The sequence below is a fragment of the Tursiops truncatus genome, chromosome 2 (genome assembly GCF_011762595.2).
Source record: "Tursiops truncatus isolate mTurTru1 chromosome 2, mTurTru1.mat.Y, whole genome shotgun sequence".
Lineage (NCBI taxonomy): Eukaryota > Metazoa > Chordata > Mammalia > Artiodactyla > Delphinidae > Tursiops > Tursiops truncatus.
In genome coordinates this window covers 81,876,977-81,894,157 of record NC_047035.1, presented here as the reverse complement: position 1 = coordinate 81,894,157, position 17,181 = coordinate 81,876,977, and the positions used below count along the sequence as shown (strand labels likewise).

General features: G+C 43.6%; 1 protein-coding gene across 9 annotated transcripts in view; it reads left to right on the top strand.

Moving 5' to 3' along the window:
• Positions 1 to 17,181, top strand: part of RASGRP1 (RAS guanyl releasing protein 1) — a 1,027,205-nt gene that overhangs the window by 833,949 nt on the left and 176,075 nt on the right. The window contains exon 7 of one of the 9 annotated variants that reach the window (XM_073800718.1): positions 4,630 to 4,705. The exons of the other annotated variants lie outside the window; for them this stretch is intronic. The gene's annotated coding sequence lies outside the window, so the exon portion shown is untranslated. The remainder of the gene's footprint in view (positions 1 to 4,629; positions 4,706 to 17,181) is intronic. 9 annotated transcript variants of the gene reach the window in all.

Sequence of the window (17,181 nt, the reverse complement as noted above, 5' to 3'; positions counted from 1 at the left end):
CACAGAAGTACAAAGAAGCGTGTTTGATTAAGATCTCCAGACAGGTGTGTGTAGTGGGAGTACAATTGGGCCTCCATATCCACAAGTTTTGCATGCGTGGATTCAACCAACTAGAACTGAAGATTTTTGAAAAAACAATTCCAGAAACTTCCAAAAAGCAAACTTGAATTTGCACTGCACTGGCACTATTTACATGGCATTTACATTGTATTAGGTATGATAAGCAATCTAGAGATGATTTAAAGTACACGGGAGGGTGTGCTTAGGTTTATATGCAAATACTACACCATTTTTATAGGAGACTTGAGCATCCACAGATTTTGGTATCCATGGGGCTCCTGGGACCCATCCCCCATGGATACCGAGGGACAACCATATAGGGAGTGGAGGGACTGGTCTGCCAAGCTGAAAGACAGCACTCTCCTGTGAGCCACAGATTTTTTTTTTAATTGAATTATAGTTGATTGTAAAATGTTGTATTAGTTTTAGGTGTACAGCACAGTGATTCAGTTTATATATATTGTTTTTCAGATTCTTTTCGATTATAGGTTATTACAAGGTATTGAATATAGTTCCCTGTGCTATACAGTACGTCCTTGTTGTTTATCTGTTTTACATATAGTAGTATGTATACGTTAATTCCAAATTAATCCCTCCTCCTCTTTCCCCTTTGGTGACCATAAGTTTGTTTTCAGTGTCTGTGAGTCTATTTCTGTTTTGTAAATAAGTTCATTTGTATTACTTTCTAGATTCCACATGTAAGTGATATCATATGATATTTGTCTTTGTATATAAGTACAAATATTTGTATTTGTCAGACATATGATATATGTCTGACTTAGTATGATAATTTCTAGGTCCAACCATGTTACTGCAAATGGCATTATTTCATTCTTTTTTATGGCTGAGTAATATTCCGTTCTCCCTCTCCCTCTCCCTCTCCCTCTCCCTCTCCCTCTCCCTCTCCCTCTCCCTCTCCCTCTCCCTCTCCCTCTCCCCCCTCTATCTTTATCTATCTATATATATATATATATACACATATATATATATATATGTGTATATACCACATCTTTATCCATTCATCTGTCGATGGACATGTAGGTTGTTTCCATGTCTTGGCTATTATTGGTGCTGCATTGAACATTGGGGTGCATGTATCTTTTCAAATTAGGGTTTTCACTTTTTCCAGATATATGCTCAGGAGTGGGATTGCTGGATCATATGGTAACTCTATTTTTAATTCTTTAAGGAACCTCCGTACTGTTCTCCATAGTGGCTGCACCAATTTACATTCCCACCAACCATGTAGGAGGGGTCCCTTTTCTCCACACCCTCTCCAGCATTTATTATTTGTAGACTTTTTGATGATGGCCATTCCGAATGGCATGAGGTAATATCTCATTGTAGTTTTAATTCACCTTTCTCTAATAATTAGCAATATTGAACATCTTTTCACGTGCTTTTTGGCCATCTGTATATCTTCCTTAGGAAAATGTCTATTTAGGTCTTCTGCCCATTTTTTGATTGGGTTGTTTTTTCATATTGAGTTGTTGTATATTATGGAAATTAATCCCTTGTCGGCCACATCATTTGCAAATATTTTCTCCCGGTCCATAGGTTGTCCTTTCACTTTGTTTATAGTTTCCTTTTCTGTGCAAAAGCTTTTAAGTTTAATTAGGTCCCATTTGTTTATTTTTGCTTTTCTTTCCATTACTCTAGAAGACGGATCCAAAAAAAATATTGCTGAGATTTATGTCAAAGAATGTTCTGCCCATGTTTTCCTTTAAGAGTTTTATAGTATCAGGTCTTACATTTAGGTCTTTAATCCATTTTGAGTTTATTTTTGTGTATGGTGTTAGAGAATGTTCTAACATTATTCTTTTACATGTAGCTGTCCAGTTTTCCCAGCACCACTTATTGAAGAGACTGTCTTTTCTCCATTGTATATTCTTGCATCCTTTGTCATAGATTAATTGATGATAAGTGCATGGGTTTATTTCTGGGCTTTAAATTCTGTTCCATTGATCTATGTGTCTGTTTTTGTGGCAGTACCATACTGTTTTGATGACTGTAGCTTTGTAGCATAGTTGGAAGTCAGGGACCCTGATTCTTCCAGCTCCATTCTCCTTTCTCAAAATTGTTTTGGCTATTCAGGGCTTTTGTGTTTCCATGGAAATTCTAAAACTATTTGTTCTAGTTCTGTGGAAACTGCCATTGGTATTTTGATAGGGATTGCATTGAATCTATAGATTATCTTGGGTAGTATGGTCATTTTAACAATATGGATTCCTCCAATCCAAGAACACGGTAGATTTTTAAACAGAGTTTCCATGTGATCAGATCTGCTTATTACTTAGACCTTTAACCAGAGTATTTCAAAATAATTTACTATTTTTGGTTGATTTTAGTTAATTAACGAAATCCATGAGACAGGATAATAGCGCTATCACCCCCATTGTAGAGGTAAGGAAACTCAAGCAGAGAAGTTAAATGGCATGCTTAGGCTCTTAGGTCTTCAGTGACAAAGCAAAACCTGTGCCCTAATCTTCCAGCTTCAGGTCCTGAACTCTGTCCCTAACAGTGACCCAATGCTTGAGTCCAAGAAGACAGCCAGCCAGGCACACTTACCTGTAATAAAAAATACAGAGACCTCTGAGCCCCACCCACCCACCATGGCCCTGCTCAGGGCCCCCTCATGCTGCACTGCCTCACACTGCACACTCTCCCACAGTTTTGCAGAGAAGTTTCTGCCACCTTTGGTCGGTCTTATATTTGTAGGTGCAAACATTTATTCACACAGCAAGAAAGAAAATTCAGAGCCCACCTGATCTTTTTCACTCTGCCTTTGATACTTTCCCTGTCCACGTCAAATCAAAAAAGAATAATTAATCTTCAGAAAACTGAGTTTCAACCAGTTTAAAGCATTTCATTGAAGAAGATACACTTCAATGTGGTGTTTAGCTCCTCAGTGATACTTGTAACTCTGTAACCCTGGGTAAACCCTTTGAAGAATTCTAAGAACCCTCTCACAGGAAAGAGTGGCTCGGGGGCCTCTGGCTGTTCTCTCTGGGTTCCTCTGAGCTCAGAGTTTTGAAGTGTGGGTGGGACCAAGATAAGATGGTTGCGGGGAGGGGCGGGGTGGGCAATCAAGGGACAGAAGAACCAGCCATGTAAAACCTTGGTTTGACAAATATATCACTTCTGGGGACAGAGGGCCCCTCCTTAACACATGGCTACATCCCCTGTCCCCAGCATAGCAGAATAAATGTATTTTGATGATGTTGATTATGGCTCTTCCTTAGGCAAGGAAGAAAGGAGGTCATGCAGGAAAGGCAGCATTGAGAGACAAAATGAGTCAGTAGGAATACTAGTGATGCTAGGAGCTAGGATTCAGGGGACAGAAAAGGACAGAGTGGCAGCTGTACAAACCTGCTGCGAAAGCCAGGGCTCTGGAGAGAGAGTGGAATGCTGGTCTAACTGCGTGATTTGGGGCAAGTTATGGAATCTTGTTGAGCCCATGTCTCCTCTGTAAGATGGAGATCATAGCAACATCTACCTCACAGAGTGAGTACCCACGAGAATTGAGGGATAAACCACATAGAAGCACTTCGCCTGGTACCTGGTACCTACCAAGTGCCCAATAAATACGTTATTATTAATTAAAAATTCAAGATCGTCCTTCATAAAGAAAGTCTGTCATTTCTGTGAACTTTCTCTCATTGTTTTTTCTTTATTATGTCTACAAGTGGTATTTGTTAAGCATATATATTTTAATTCTTCCTTCATCAACTTATCCACGTTCAGTTAAATCAGTTTCTTATAAACAAAGCAAACCTCCCAGCCTGCTATACGGTCAAAAGGACACCCTGGGGACTTCCCTGGTGGTGCAGTGGCTAAGACTTCACGCTCCCAATGTAGGGGGCCCAGGTTCGATCCCTGGTCAGGGAACTAGATTCCCACATGTATGCTGCAACTGAGTGTTCACATGCCGCAACTCAGGAGCCCGTGAGCCGCAACTAAGACCCAGCGCAATCAAAAAAAAAAAAAAGAACACCCTGCCTCCTCTTTCTTTCTTCATTGTTAACTAAGTTTAGTTTTGTTTCTTATTTTCTGGGAAATGCTGTCGGCCCCAGCTTCCTCCTCCCCAGAGCCAGCAGCAAGGCACCATGGTTTCCATCTCACCAAGCATATAATGGGGCATCCTAGGGAGATAATGGATTCCAGAGAGCAAGGGGCCACTTACACAGAAGAGCCCGGAGTCTCTGGATAAAGGGTGACAGCACAGAAACCACACGAATGCACTCCTTCCATCACTGTCCTCCAAGTTTTCCTGTCTTCCATGATTAACTTCAACTAAGCTTTGCTTTTTAAACCCTTTGTCTGCCCCACACACGGGGTCATTAGCTTTCATCCGGCGCAGCAGTTGGCAGCCAGAGCTAGCCCTGACACTTCTCAGAAACCTCAACAAGCCAGATAATTGGAGCCAGATAATTTTTTAGAAACCTTAACATGGCTCTTTGCCTTGAACGTTTTCAGCTTTGACAGAAGCCACTGGAACATGGATCCTGAAGAAGTGATGTACCAGAGGGCGGGGAAAAGGTCACTAGCTTTGTCTGTTTTCCGTCCCAGGTGCTGAAGATGGGCAGACCAGCATTGAGATAGACCAGTAAACCAGTTTATTTTGCAACTGATTGAGCAGCTATAGGTAGGTTTTAACTTTTTTATTTGTAAAAAGAATTATGCATTTTATGGAATTTTAACTCATTTTGTCGCCTTCCAACTCTGAAACCCAAAAGCTCTTTTACCAGCCAAACTGGGGAAGGGGTAAAACTGGGATGGGGGCAGAGCTGATAGGATAACTACCAGGTGACGTCCGGAGATTCTCATTCTAGGGCATTTGTCTACTGAAATCTTGAAACATCTCTCCTTTTCTAACACTCTTGTTCCACCTCCCCACGCTCCCACTTGCACTGCCCCCCGCCCCCCAAAAGAGAATTGAAAGCAGAGGTCTGTACATCGAAGTAACAACTCCTGTAATATATGTGTGCTGCCACTAGATGGCATCAAAGGTCCCAGTTCTATTGCTGTTCTTCGTGCGGCGTACCTGGCTGGGCATGAAGAATGCAATGGTGAACAGAAAAGACAGAGTGCCAACCCCCCCAAAAAACTCCAAGTCTAGCAAGACAGACATTGAACAAAATATTATAAATAGTTAAATTGCAATGCTGGGAGGAAGCGTCAAGAGGCTAATGCTGGGAGTGGGCAGAGACAGAAAGCTCACCCCACGTTCTATGGGCTTTTGCACATGCTCCAGCCACTTTGCAGGTTGGTGGGGCCTTGTGACTGGTTCAGGGCAATGAGATGTGAGTGGAAACCATATGTGACACTTTACAGCCAAAGCAGAGAAAAGCGAGTGTAATTTCTCGATGCTTCTCTCTCCCTTTGCTGTGGTAGCTGGTGACATGACAGATGCTCGAGCCTTTGTTAGCCTGAGCTCCCTGAGTGACTCTGTGAAGCAGAGCCCTCCCTAATCCCCATGCTTCACCCCAAACCTTCACTGCTCACAGTGGGTAGGTAGCATGAATCTTTATTGAATTAAGCCAAAGAGATGGGGGGGTCGATAATTTTTTTCTGCAGTATAACCTAGAACATACGTTCGTCTGACTGAGGACCATACCATGCTTTCTAGTTGCAGGGATGGAAGTAAGAGTGAGATCGTTTTCCTCTAAGTAAGTGGGCCTTGCATGAGAAGCACAGACTTGTGAGGATAGAGAAAGCACAAGCAAGCTGCATTGCCATCTCCAATCCTCCTGAGACCAGTGGGGAGAAAGGGAGACTCCCTAACCCAAGAGGCTAGGTGAGGTTACCTTTTCTTACCATTCCAAGCCAGGTACTGAGCACGTGACAACAGAGCAGAGGGTATGATTTTTCCAGCAGACCCAGGTCAGGCCGGGGAAGGGCAGAGCTGCAGGCAGCTGAACTCAGCAGGACCAACTCACATTCTGTTATCTCAGGCTGGCCGCAGAGATGACCGTGTGGTCTTTTTATAGCTGCCACACACATAATGAAGGAGAGCAGTCAGGTATTTCGTGGTTGGGCTAAACCAGGCACCAGTAACCCCCCAGCCAGCTTTCTTTTCAGTTATGTATTTTGGGGGAACTTCTTTTTTTTAAAAATTAATTAATTTATTTATTGTTTTGATTTTTTTTTTTTTTTTTTTTGGCTGCGTTGCGTTTTTTGTTGCTGCGCACAGGCTTTCTCTAGTTGCAGCGAGCACAGGCTACTCTTTGTCGCGGTGCGTGAGCTTCTCATTGCGGTGGCTTCTCCTGTTGCGGAGCATGGGCTCTAGGCGCAAAGGCTTTAGTAGTTGTGGCACGTGGGCTCTAGAGCGCAGGCTCAGTAGCTGTGGTGCACGGGCTTAGTTGCTCCACAGCATGTGGGATCTTCCCGGACCAGGGCTCGAACCCGTGTCCCCTGCATTGGCGGGCGGATTCTTAACCGCTGTGCCACCAGGGAAGCCCCTGGGGGAACTTCTTATTCTGATATAATTTCATACTTACAGAAAAAAAAAAATGTAAAAAGAGTGGGAAGAACACTCATTCGCCGTTTTGCCCAGATTCACTAGTCCACCTCAGAAGGGTTTCTAGAAACCAACTGATCTCTTTCATACCAAACATAGCTTTAATACCTAACTCAAACTTCAGTGTTAACATTCTAGTTTCATAAACCAGTTTTATATTTAAGACTTAACAAAATTTTTAGAGTATCCTTAAGAGGTAAAGAGTTCTTTCAAACTCATAAAGAAAAAGTAAAACTCTCTGGAAAAATAGGCAAAGGCTATAAGTAGACAGTTACAAGAGAAGTAGAATTGGCAAATAGAACTATGAAAAAAATTCAGCCTCTCTAGTAATTAAATATAAATTGAAACCTCATTTTCCACCAAGCAGACTGACCAAGCTTTCCATGGGTGGTAATAGTTGTGATGGAGACGGTCTGAGGAAATGGACACTCTCATACACTAGTGCTGGTTCTGGAAATTGCTGCAACTTTCTGATTGGCTTATCTGGCAACAAAAATCAATTTTTTTAAAATGCACTTGTCTTTTAACGTAGCAATTTTAATTCTAGGAATTTATCTGAGGGAAATAGGCAAATACGTGCCCCTGACTCTCCCCTGAGCAGAAAGGTATTCATCATGACGTTATTTTTATCCGAGTAAATGTCAAAAAGTAGAGACTTCGGTGAAATAAACAATGGTGTTTCGTACAAAGCACTAATAACACCACCTACATTTACCGAATGCCAGACTCTGTTCTCAACACTTTGCATATATTAACTCATCTAATCCTCCCAACAAATAGGCACTACAATTACTGTCAGCATTTTAAAGATGATGAAGTTCAAGTGCAGAGGCTCGCTAACTCATCCTGGGTCACAAAGCTGCTGACTGTGGAGCTAACCTTGGCACCCTGGCAAGCTGGCCCGAATCTGCCCTCTTAGACATGCATCGTCCAACCTCGCACAGGGTGTGTAAGCCTCTCTTTGCCACCGTTAAGATGACGATATATTTATATTCACTGTCACAGAAAAGTGTTCATAATAGATGATGGAGAAAAATCAGATTATGAGATATTATGTACAGTGTGAAAACCATTTTAAATAAGGAATTACGTACGCATTTATCTAAGAATGTATAAAACATATTCCTCAAACAAAAGATTAGCAGTGTTAGGATTGTGGTAGATTTTTGCTTCATTTTTCTTCTCTTTATTTTCTATGTTTTCCACAACGATAGTGTAATTCTTGTAGTATAAAATTTTAAATGACTTTTTCCACTACCCAATCCTGCCGTCTTCTCTTTCCTTCTACGGATATCGGTCCCAGGGGCACTCCCTAATAAACATCCTGCACGCTAAACTCCATCTTAGAGTCAGCTTCCCAGAGAGCCCAGCCTGGAAACATTGGTGCCAGGAGTGGCCCAAGGAAGCGGGCAATGGAATTGTGTGTAGGAGCTGGATCATTCGCCATCCTGCTGGGGTGGCTGGACTACAGATGGCCTCTGATGCAATCGCTAACACTGTCCTGTGGTGAAATAGGCTAGTGCATAGATGGATGGGAATATGCAAGAGCTCGTGTTATGTATTTGGTGTTAGAAAAGTATTGGGGAAAGAGTAACCTTGAGGGCAGTGAAAGAGGATGCCTGTTGCTACACTGTGTTGAAGTTCCACAAAAAGAATACAGCTCAGAGTATGGCCGAGAGCATTTACCAGGCAGTTGAAAACCAAGTGACAAAGCCAGAGGCTCTCCATAAAAGCAAACGATGAGGGTTTCCTCGCCTGAAGATGGAGGACAAGGAAAGTTAAGGCCCAGACCTTAATAGGAAGTATAGCCCAAACTCCAGTGAAGGTTAAAACTCCCAGTCAAGGCAGGTTGTTATACCAAAATCAGGAAGTTGGTTGGGGGAAATGAATCCTGACCCATGGGATGGAATATCTGGGTTGATTTCTCCCAAACACTTGAATTAATTCCCAAACTCTTCTAAAACCTCTGAACCTGAAGAAATGATCCACTCTCTCGCTTAAAGACACTGCAGAGGCCTCTACTCGCCCCAGCTACTGGCCACTTCGCTTTACAACTAGGATTAAGTTGCAGCTCACCCAGCTGTAGACATGCCGAGCCCGGTAAGGAAAAAAGGGACTGCGCCTACAACAGAGCACCAGGCCCTACCTAGCAGGTGCGCACGTGAGATTGGATTCTGAGGGCACTATCAAGGAGGCTGGAGCATAGCACTGAATAAGAGGAAGTTTATTGAGTTGGAGGTATTTTTCTGAAATACAGATTTTAACATCCTAGTAAGGACCCAAGAAATGGTACATACTTGCTACTAGGCTGTATTCTAGATACACGGAAAAAGCAATGGCTCCTGGTAAATGAGAGAAAAATGCCAGAATTGTATTTCACAGAAAGACATAAGTACACTGGTGCAAGGCACACCAGCGTCACTAAGAAGTTCAGTGGTGGCTCTCCTTTGTAGACTGCTGGTGATGGTAGGAAAGCGATTACAGAACTAAGCTACCTGATAGTAATAGAGATAACAGGAACCCCACCCCACCTCTTAAAAATAGAGGCCAGATAATGATGCTTAACTCTCAGAATGAATCTAATTATCATGAGTGGCAAGGTTGCAGTAATAGCCAAGAGGGTTTGGCCAAGACAGTTATAGAAATAGTTAATACAACACAGCATCCCTCGGGGCAAAATAGATGGGATTCAACAAAGCTACTCTCTGACTTACCATCAGAATAAACCAAAAATGGATGATCAAGAAGCTGAGGGCGCACTTCCCTGGTGGCACAGTGGTTGAGAGTCTGCCTGCCGATGCAGGGGACACGGGTTCGTGCTCCTGTCCGGGAAGATCCCACATGCCGCGGAGCGGCTGGGCCCGTGAGCCATGGCCTCTGAGCCTCCGCGTCCGGAGCCTGTGCTCCGCAACGGGAGAGGCCACAACAGTGAGAGGCCCGCATACAGCAAAAAAAAAAAAAAAAAAAGAAGCTGAGGGCAATTGCCCCAATAAAAATCCGAGATCACTTGCCCAGTTATTGGACTTAATCCAGGTTTTAGATTAGAGCCAACGGTGGAAGGAAAGGCTGGGTTCCCAGAAGGAAGGACTTTGCAGAAGAAAATCTACAAATGGCCAGCAACAATTCATGGAAACCTGCTGATACCAGTTGTCTTCAGAAACATGCAAATTAAAACCAAGATGAGACACCATTTCACACCCATTAAAATGGCTATTACCTGAAAGACTGGCATTATCAAACGTTGAACAAAATGCAGAGCATTTGATTTGGGGATCCAAACTCAATCTGATAATCATCAGGTAGTAGACCTATTGTAGTCAAAGCGCATGATCAGAAGCTAACACGTCCCTCCCCCAGACGCAAAGAAGGATGTAAAGGGTTCAGGTTGTGAATCCTTTGTTTCATGGCTTTTTTTTTTCCCCCCCGGTACGGGGGCCTCTCACTGTTGTGGCCTCTCCTGTTGCCGAGCACAGGCTCCGGACGCGCAGGCTCAGTGGCCATGGCTCACGGGCCCAGCCGCTCCGTGGTATGTGGGATCTTCCCGGACCAGGGCACGAACCCGTGTCCCCTGCATCGGCAGGCGGACTCTCAACCACTGCGCCACCAGGGAAGCCCTCTTTCATGGCTTTTAAAAAAAATTTTTAAACCTTTAATTCCACTGTGAAAATATATAACCTCTGAAAACTTTTCAATGTGTAACTTTTCTGGATGTTTTCCATGCTCTGCAAGCTGTATAGTAATTAAGCTCTATAAAATTAAGTAGACTTAATTTTAGATTTACAGAAAAATCAAGAAGATAGTATAGAGTGTTCCCATATACCCCTCACCCAGTTTCCCTATTATTAACATCTTACATCAGTAGGCCACATTTGTTATCATTAATGAACCAACATTTACACATTATTATTAGCTAAAGTTCATGTTTTATTCAGTCTCCTTAGTTTTTCCCTAATGTCCTTTTTTCTGTTCCAGGATCCCATCCAGGACACCCCATTACACTTGGCTGTCATGTCTCCTTAGGCTCTTCTTTACTGTGGTAGTTTTAGACTTTCCTTGTTCTCGATGACCTTGACAGTTTTGAGGAGTGCTGGTCAGGTATATCGTAGGATGCCCCTATGTACTGGAATTTGTCTGATAGTCTCCTCGTGGTACGACTGAGGTTGTGGGACTTCCTTGGCTTTTTTATCCTGTTTTGGATAACTTTGAAAATGATCCCAGTTACTGGCTGAAGAGAGTTCTTTCTGATCTCTGGAAAACCTCAGCTTCTTGCTGCTTTAGTGGGTTGAGCTAATATTCAAATTCTGAGTAGAGTCAGAAATAGTAGAAGCAAAAGTATTAGAATATTTGCTTTCAAAAAAGACATACTCTTTGCACTGCCGAGCCTATAAAGAAGCCTAGTAATTACCATTAGCTTTTATTTAATTAGCATTTGTTTGAGTGGTACCACCTCCCCCATCACAAGGGTGCCTAAGTCTTATTTCAGCTCAATAAAGATGTTTTTCTAATCGCTTTATAATCCTTGTATTTTAATACAATACCAAGGAGCAATTAGTTTTTATGAAGGTAATTGGCATTGAAATATTACTTGTGCTTGAGATTCAGTTTTTTTTCATAAAAGCGCCATCACGTGATGAAGAAAGCAAATTTGTGCATGTTTAATTGACTAACAATAGAAAAGCTAGCAGCTGCTCTTCTTGATGTACATTTGTGGCATTTTGCTGTCTTATAAATACCTCAAACTGAACAAATAGACGGAAAATTTGAGGGGGAAAAAAAAGGTGGTTTACTATATGAAAATTTTGAGTTTTCTTTGTATTGAGGTATAGCTTATATACAGTAAAGTACACAGGTCAGTGATCGATTTGATAAGTTTTGACAGCTATTTTCCACTACCCGAGACAAAGCAAGGAGCTTTTCCATCACCCCAGAAAGTTCCCTTGTGCTTCTTTCCAGTGGATTCACCCGTCCCCCTTGACAGAGGGACCACTTTCTGATTTCTATCAGGGATTTGTTTTGCTTATTCTTAGACTTCATATAAATGCAGTCATACTGCATGTTTGTAATTTTGTTACATGTTTGTAATTTTTTATATTTAGCTTCTTTCATTTAACATATTTTGAGATTAGCCGTAATAGCAATTCAGCCCAGATCAAGGGAAATCATAGGCCCTTCTAGGCTCTATGCAAGGCAGCCCCATCTGTAATATTTATTCCTCTCGGATAATTCTCTTTAGTTGAGACACTGACAATCTAGGGCATCTCCAGAAGAAGGGTCTGGAAGTCAGTTAAGACCAAGGACCAGTTGAGAGAATTCAGACCTAGAAGACAGACTTTTATGAGGAAGAATAGAGAAGGAAAAGGGGGACAAGATAATGGTCGCACAATATTAGAAGGGCTGTCATCTGAAAGAGGAAATAAATTTTGTGTATGTAGTTCCAGAATTAGAACCTGTGGGTGGAAATTACTGGGAGGCAGTTTTCAGCTCTATATAAAGAGGAACATCTTTCAACAACAGGTCATTGGGGTACCTTGAATAGCAGTTGAGTTTCTCATTACAGAGGATGTTGAAGAAGAGGCTCATAGCTGTTTATCTTGGATGCTGTTAAAGGACATCCCATTAGGTGGGAGAGGACATCTTCCTATGACTCTGTGGTTTTCAATTTAGACAAAGCTGGGCTTTACCTCCACTTTATACTAGTTAGTTAGTGTGGTTTTTGACCTCGTATATTTCACATTGGCAACAAGGTCGTGTGCTTTTCACTCCAAGCATCTCAGAACCAGCTGCTGACATGAAAACTTTCTAAGGCTGAGTATTCAGGGCCCCAAGTGGATTTTGTGTTCTTACTTTCAAAGCGTTCTTTACCAGAAAGGGTCCTTCTCAGCCTTGTTCTCCAAGCACCCTACTGGATAGCCACAGGCAGTATGAGGTCTTCATCCCTGATAAACAGGAATACAGCATCCACAAAGGCAAATGCTACTGAAGAGTCTGCCTTATCCTCCTTCAAGGTCCAGCTTGCCACTAAAATGAAAAATTAGGGCTCGGCAAATCTTTTATGAGCTGCTGTCAGTGAGTTGGATAAACACAGAAAAGGGGTGATGAAAAGAGAGGAAATATTTATAATAGAAGGCGGCTGTCCTCTGGGGAGCTGAAAGGTCTCCTTAATCTGCCTTCAACATCTGCACACACCCTTCCTCCCCAGTCTCCCAGCCCTTAAGCCGAGGGCCAGCCACCTGCTGTGGATGACTGAATGCGGGCTCCACCCCAAGCAACTGTCCTAGAAGAAAAGAAAGCGGAGGAAATCAGTTGATCATCGTCCAGCAGATCCCAAATCGACCTCTTATCACCTTCTACAGAGCCCAGTCCTAACAAGCATCTTCAGTGTCCTCGTAGCTTGTCTTTTTCCTTTTGCTTCCCCCAGCTACTTTTCAAGTTCCCATCCATCAGGAAACCATTTCTGTACGGTGCCTGGATCTGCCCCTCCCTTTTTTCTCAAAACCGCCCATCTCTGAGCAGCCTGCCAGTGAATCTCACCCACCTGCTTCACTCCCTGACTCCACCTCTCACAGCTTGTAAACAGCTGGGCATGCCAGTGTGACCTCATTCATATATTGCCTTAGGGCACAGGCGAGTCATTTTTAGAGATACACATAAGGTTTCCTAATAATGACTCAAGGAACACGTCCTTGATTTTTCAATCTGCGGACACTTGACAATGCGATGTTGGGGTGAAAGCACATTGCAGCCCAAGTTGTTCACCAAGAGCACACTTCCAATGCCGCCTGCAGAGAAGGCGTGCCCGGTGGTGGCTCTCTGGGCCAAGAAAGATCTGATTTTTATAGCTGCTCCTTCCTCCCAAGACATTTGTGTGAGGCTCTGCCCCGGTCACATGCCTCGAGGACAGCTAATGGGCAGGATTAGGCTAACTAAGCATTCAGATGGGCACACAAAATAGCTAAAGCAACCTCAGCTCTTCCAAGCTGATTCTGCTTTCAGAGACCCTCGAGCCAGCCCACTCACTCAGAGAGGGGAAGTGGCTTATCCAACTCCTCCCTGTTAATGGAGAAACAAAGCCCAGGATAGGATGAAACCACCCAACACACACACGAGAGAGAGGAAGAAAGAGAGACAAACTGTAGCTGTTGGGGAAATGTGGGCCCAGGGCCCGGGGCCAAGCCACCCAGCAGACGCTGGCAGACAGGCAGCACATGGACAAGAAAAGAGTGAGCCACAGAGGGCTGGACAGTTATGCCGACAGTTATCCTCACAGGCAGGATTTAACCCCTCAAAATCACAAAGCAGTCTTGAGAGCAGCCAAGGAAAGCCTCTTGGCCCCAGAGCGGAGCCAGAATTCTCGGGGCAGTGCGAGTATTTAAGATGCAGCCTGCAAATGGCCCTCCATCTCCAGGAGACTTTTCTTCTCTTCTCTGCTAGCTCTCTCATGCTCTCTCCTTTTTTTTTTTCTTTTAAATACCAAACCAACACGGGAAAGTCCTAAACTTGAGGAGTATGTCAGCGAGGGCCCAGGTAACCTCTGACACACTCACAACCTGGTCAGCCAGAGTCAGAGCCAAGGCCAGTCCTCAGGGCCATAGAATGACCATAGTGCCGATCCAGGTGGGGCAGGGAGCCAACTTCCACGTGCTTTAGGGGTAAGAGGCACAATCTTGGTAGTGGAAACATTGAAAGGAAAGTCTCCTGGTTTCTAACCTCTAAGAAGGAAAATAAATCTAATTTGGGCAATTCGGGGAAGCCAGAGGGATTGGCCAGCTCAGCATTTCCTCCACCCGCCATCCCCCCCCACCGCCATCGCCCCCCCCACCCCCATTAGCAGCCCATGGGCTCTTTCACCTCGCTCCCTTCTATGCCGCCAGCACGGTTCCTTCTGTGAACCCAGTGTCCTTCCTGAGACCAGAGCAGGAGAGGGAAGGGGAGCTTCTCACATGAGGTGGAAAATAAACTAATGCTGAAATTCAAAACAAAACAAAACAAAAAACAGAACTAGGCAGGACTAGGGCAGGAACCCACATTTCCCAGTTTGGGCATGACTTACCTTATGCAAGGAGCTAAAACATGGTTAAGATAGGTTATTGTGTCAGCGGGAAGCTGGTGTAACACAGGAAGAACTGGAATTGACTTGGTAAATTGCATGTCTGACCTTGACTCTGTGAACCTGTTTTCTCATCTGTGAAATGGGAGGGTAATACCTCCCTTACAGCTTCTGTACAGGAGGAAAAGGACATGCACGTGGCCTGTGCTTCTTGACATGCACCATAAAAAGATTTCTGTGTCTTTTGCTGTCATTTAGCCAGGCTCTGGCATTCATTTCAGGTTTAATGTCACCCCAAAACATACTCAAAATTCCCTCAGATATTTAAAATATGAAGCTTTAGCTAACTCTACATGCGACATCAAAGTACTACTGTTTAGGGCTTCCCTGGTGGCGCAGTGGTTGAGAGTCTGCCTGCTGATGCGGGGGGCACGGGTTCGTGCCCCAGTATGGGAAGATCCCACATGCCGCAGAGCGGCTAGGCCCGTGAGCCATGGCCTCTGAGCCTGCGCGTCCGGATCCTGTGCTCCGCAACAGGAGAGGCCACAACAGTGAGAGGCCCGCGTACTGCAAAAAAAAAAAAAATACTACTGTTTAAGGTGAATTTTCTTTAAGTTATTCGTCTAGATCATCTGGGCTAGAGTCAAAGTTAGAGGAAATTTTCTAAAGTGTTTTGTGGCTCTTAACTGCTGTTGGAAACATCTGGGGCTTATTTTTCACCTTTGAAGAAGATATTGCCTCATAATTTTACATCTTATGGGACATCAGACACACTGGCATGTTGGCTAGAGGTAGTGCACATGAGAAACCAATTCTCACTGAATGATACCTGGATGGAAACTTCACCCTGAGAATCTCTTCCTTCAATTTCCAAATACTCTTATAGAGCATAAAGATCCTGCCAGTATTGAGAGAGGAGGGTGGGGAGAAAAGAGGGGTGGGTGGAGAATTAGAGAGAGAGAGAGAGAGAGAACTGTGCTTTGTTGATAGGAGGCGTGAAATAGCGGGAGTCAGAGGGATTGCAGTCATCCTTCGGGTGGGGAGAATGGGCCTGGAGCCTAGCCTGGGTTTGGGATGATCCCACTGGTTCCCAGACTAAGAGGTGAGTCAGAGGGGCAGGAGACGTGGAGAAGGTGAGACCGTCCTTAATGACCTAATATGCCATCAGGGAAGGTCAAGGAGGTGGGCCTGCTCTCCCCAACCTCCTTCCCCAAGGAGCACACAGCACACACTCATGTCCCCAAGCTGTAGCCTGTCCTTTTATGACTTCCTCTTCAAAGCTTCCTTGATGCTCTTCATAACCTGATTTCACTTCTAAAAAACATGTTGTAGAGGAGGAAACACCCAGAGGAATCTGCCCCAGCTCTGTATCACCATCCCTCCCCACTCCAGATGGTTCTCATTGTGAAAGTTTACCTTCTGGGCTTTCAGATATGTTTATATTCTGCCTTGAAAGGCTACTTGCTCCACATCCCCTCTCTTCCAGGTCCTTCAGAAATACCCTGCTGTCTGCTCAAGGGGGGACCCCTATTTTTGTAGTCCCAGTCATAGGGCTGTTTACTTTGTCTCAGCAGCCTACATACATTGTCACTTTTTAATCCTGACCCTAAGAAGCATGTAGTATTATCCTAATTTTAGAGAAGGAAAACAGGATCTTTGGAGAGAAGATTACTCTCTCGGTACAGAAGCAGGATTCTCAACAGGTTTTCCTTCATAATGTTACCCATTCTATAATAATTTCTCCCTAAACTTAATCCTCAATTAAAAGGAAATTTTAGAAAATTTTATTTTAGGGGCTTCCCTGGTGGCGCAGTGGTTGAGAGTCTGCCTGCCGGTGCAGGGGACACGGGTTCGTGCCCCAGTCTGGGAAGATCCCACATGCCGCGGAGCGGCTGGGCCCATGAGCCATGGCCGCTGGGCCTGCGCGTCCAGAGCCTGTGCTTCGCAATGGGAGAGGCCGCGGCAGTGAGAGGCCCGTGTACCGCAAAAAAAAAAAAAAAAAAAAGAAAATTTTATTTTATATTGGAGTATAGTTGATTAACAATGTTGTGTAAGTTTTAGTTATACAGCAAAAAGATTCAGTTATACATATACATGTATCTATTCTTTTTCAAATTCTTTTCCCATTTAGGTTATTATAGAATATCTAGCAGAGTTCCCTGTGCTATACAATAGGTCCTTGTTGGTTATCAATTTTAAATGTAGTAGTGTGTATATGTCAATCCCAAATTACCAATTTATCCTTCCCCCAACCTTTCCCCTTCGGTAACCATAAGTTTGTTTTCTAAGTCTGTGAGTCTGCTTCTGTTTTGTAAGTAAGTTCATTTGTATCGTTTTTGTTTTAGATTCCACGTATAAGTGATATCATATAATATTTGCGTTTCTCTGTCTGGCTTACTTCACCTAGTATGATAATTTCTATGTCCATGCATGTTGCTACAAATGGCATTATTTCATTCTTTTTTATGGCTGAATAATATTCCACTGTTTATATGTACCACATCTTCTTTATCCATTCATCTGTCAATGGACATTTAGGTTGCTTCCATGTCTT